Source organism: Octopus bimaculoides, chromosome 29 (assembly GCF_001194135.2).
Source record: "Octopus bimaculoides isolate UCB-OBI-ISO-001 chromosome 29, ASM119413v2, whole genome shotgun sequence".
Lineage (NCBI taxonomy): Eukaryota > Metazoa > Mollusca > Cephalopoda > Octopoda > Octopodidae > Octopus > Octopus bimaculoides.
The window spans coordinates 8,637,679-8,642,011 of record NC_069009.1 but is presented as its reverse complement, the minus strand read 5'-3'; positions in this window follow the sequence as shown (position 1 = coordinate 8,642,011).

The following is a 4,333-nucleotide window of genomic DNA, read 5'->3' as shown; positions in this document are numbered from 1 at the left end:
GCTATATTGGTTCAGCAAGGTGGATGAAGTGCAAAGCAAGGAGACTGGAAAGAAAGATAGATATATCTACTGACGGTGCCAGAGGCAGAAGCTAAACATGGAAGTAAAGAGCAGAAATGGATAGAAGAAGCATGAATGGTATGAAGGGAAAAATCTGGGAGTTTCACAGACAGCAAAGCCAAGAAAACATGTTTTATGAATGTCCATCATAAGGGGTGGATGGACAAAAACAAGGTAAAACTGTGATTGGGGAAAATATAGTCTTTTTCTTTAAGCCTGATACTTATTCACTCAATCTCTTTTGCCAAACCACTAAGTTACAAAGACGTAAGCACACGAAAACTGATTGTCAAATGATGGTGGGAGACAATGACACACACACACACACATGATGGGCTTCTTTCAGTTTCTGTCTGCCAAATCTACTCACATGGCTTTGGTCAGCCTGAGGCTATAGCTGAAGACTCTTGCCCAAGGTGCTATGCAGTGGGAGGAAACAAACTTCTGACCACACCGCCATGCCTGCCCCTATATGTGTCTATATTCTTTTATTCTTTTATTTGCTTCAATCATTTGATAGCAGCCATGCTGGAGCACTATCTTAAAGGGTATTTTAGTCAAAAAATCAATCCCAGGACTTATTCTTTGTCAGCTCAGTACTTATTATATTGGTCTCTTTTGCCAAACCGCTAAGTTATGGGGATGTCAAGCAATGGTGGGAGACACACACACACACACATATATATGATGGGCTTCTTTCAGGTTTCATCTACCAAATCCATTCATAAAGCTTTGGTCGGCCCAAAGCTATAGTAGAAGACCCCTGCCCAACAGTGGAACTGAATCCGGAACCATGTGGTTGGGAAGCAAGCTTCTTACCACACAACCACACCTGTGCATATATATGTTTATATACATATAAAAATGTGTATGTGTATGTGTAAAAGCACAAAAATATAAAAACACATACATAATACATTTCTTTGTTATATAAGTGCAAAACCATTTATTCAACCATGTAATGTACTTTAATGTTTAGTGTAACACAATCCTGACGTTGAGGTTTTTTTTTATCAATCAAGTTTGAGTACATGTGACATTCTCCTTCACCCTCTCTCTCTCTCTCTCTTTCTCCCTCTCTCTCTCTCCAACATTAACTTCTGGTAGCAGGCAACTCCTTTGGGATTCTTTTCTTCTGGAATGTCTGCCTCTCTGAATGGCTGCATAATTAGCCATACAGATAAACTATCATACAGACAGGAAGAGAGACAGACAGGTATATATGTATGGAAGAATTAAAGAGAGATAGAGACAAATAGCTTGAAAGATAGATAGGTGGATAGATGATAGAGAGATACATAGATACAAACTTACGTACACACATATATGTACACACACACACACACTTACATACATACATGTATACATGCTATTTGCTTTGCTAGAAGTTAATATATAAAATGTACACAGCCTGTTTAGTTTAAAATCTCCAAGAATATTATGAAGACAATAACATCATCAGAGCAGAACAAACAGCTGTGAAGGGAGTTTGGGGATGTGCCGAGTAATTACTGACCAACAAAACTGTAATGTCAGAGGTGCAATGGAATAAGAGGGGCCTAGTTTCAACATGACTGACCTATAAGAAAACTCTTGACTCTGTCCCCTATACATGGGTACCAGAAGCCCTTCAACTTGCTAACATTCCAGAGGGCATAATCAAATCCAAAGCTGACCTAACTTCAACCTGGGCCACCATCTTGAAATTAAATACAAGGAGTGATTGTATTATCACTGATAAAATACAGTATCACAGAGGTGTATTTTAAGGAGACAGTCCCCCTGCAATGCTGTTGATACTTTCAGTAAACCCTTTGTTAACCATGTTGAGGAAGTCTGAAGGGTGTATCTCATTGGATCACAGGGAGACAGAAGTACCAAGATTACACATTGCTTCTTTGTAGATGACTTGAAGCTGTAAAAGTGCATTCTAAAAAAGTATTCAACTATTTTTTCCCCACCAAAACTAGTGGCACATAGGTAAAATCCTTTGAGTGAGAGGTGACGCCACCCTTCCTGTGCATTCATGAAAATTTTCGTGCAGGTGGGTTGTGTCAGTTTCTGGTTGTTATGCCTAGAGTACAGATATGTAGTGTGCATGCATCAGATTTTCATTTTCAATGAATGCATCGAGCAGAGACATTGCATCAAGTTTTGCCAAAAGCTTGGTGATACTCAAGCTCAAACCATCCAGAAGATTCAGCAGGGCAAAACTCAGACCAAGGAGTGGTACAACTGCTTCAAACATGGCTGCACCTCAGTGGAGAGTGAGGCAAGCTCAAGCAGGCCATCCACAAGCCGAAATAAGAAGATTCAGTGTATAATCATGGAAGACTGTCATATAACAATCCAGGAAATTGCTCACAAAATGGGAATAAGTACTGGATCAGTGCATTTTATTTTAACAGAAGATTTGTGCATGCAGTGAGTTTTGGTGAAATTCATCCCCAAGATGTTGGCAGAGCAGCAAAACCAACTCAGAATGGAAACCACTCAGGACATGTTGGATTGTACAAATTACAATCCAGATTTCATGAAGACCTTCATCACTGGTGAAGAGATGTGGGTTTATGGTCTTTGCTCAATGTGTTCAGTGATGATGCATGAAAATAAAAACCAAGTAAGCACACGCCTGATATCTGTACTCTAGATGTAACAGCCAGGATCTGACATGGCCTACTGGGGCAAACATTTTCACACATACACAGGAAGGATGGCATCACTTCCCACTCAAAAGAGTTTGCCCATGCAGCATTAGTTTTGGCAGGAACAAATAAAGTCAGATATTTTTTGAGCATGCCTTGATGCCAGGAATATGCATAAGATGAAAAAGACCAGTGACCTGGTTACAACATTCTCAAAGAATACAGGATGGGAGTTTGGACAAGATAAACATTTCTGGATGACTGTGAAACACGAGAAAACTGTAAACCAGACTAACAACATCTTCCTTCATGACTTGACTGTTTCTCCAATATCCAAAAAAGCATGCTACAGGTATCGAGATGAAAACATAACTTGTAATGGCACCTGTAACAAGGAGTACATCACTAAGGAATATAACAGCCAGATAAGAAAGAAATTGTACTGCAGAGTTCTCTACATAACAGTGGCCCACAATGTGTTTGCAGTATCAGCACTCATACCAATATTTGGGTTACTTGTTTGGACACTTGATGAGATCTGAGCCATTGATAGGGAAACCTGAAAGGTACTGATGAACACAAAAAATTTTCACATCAGCAGTGATGCCTCTACAAAACTTCAAGAAGTTGTACATTGTTTTGTTATTCGCATGCACTCACACACACACGCGCGCATGCACATGTACACACACAAACACACACACACACACACACACAATCATCATCATTTTAAAGTCTACTTTTCAGTGTTTTGCATGGGTCAGATAAGAATATGTTGATCAGAAGAGAGAGAGAGAGGGGGGGAGGGAGAGAGAGATGGATAGATAGATGTGTACCAAACACACACACACGTCTCTTAGTCTCTCTGTCTTTCACTCTTTCTCTCTCTCTCTCTCTCTCTCCGTATATATTCTTTTACTTGTTTCAGTCATTTGACTGTGGCCATGCTGGAGCACTGCCTTTAGATGAGCAAATCGACCCCAGGACTTATTCTTTGTAAGCCTAGTACTTATTCTATCGGTACTCTTTTGCCAAACCACTAAGTTACGGGGACGTAAACATACCAGCATCAGTTGTCAAGCGATGTTGTGGGGACAAACACACACACACACACACGATGGGCTTCTTTCAGTTTCCGTCTACCAAATCAACTCACAAGGCTTTGGTTGGCCTGAGGTTATAGTAGAAGACACATGCCCAAGGTGCCATGCAGTGGGATTGAAACCGGAACCATGTGGTTGGTAACAAGCTACTTACCACACAGCCACTCCTATTTAGCATTGTTATTTGACGTTATTGAAAAGCTGGTCACTTTGTACGGAGAACAGTGGCCTTTGACCTCCTAAGGCAATAAAAACTAGAGACGAAATTCTTTCTGTACCAAAAACAAGGTGTGCACGTGCGCGCACACACACACACACACACACAGAAGTTTGTGTGTGTGTGTGTATCTATCTATGTACAGAGGGGTAGCAAAAAGATATACTGTTAGTTTTTTTATGTGTTGTATTTTAGAATCATCACAGCAGACTCTGTTGTTATGATTCTAAAACACAACAAGCTGTAAGGGACTATGTTTGATTTTTAGCAGATAATAAAGGTGCATAGATTATGAATTTTGACTGAAG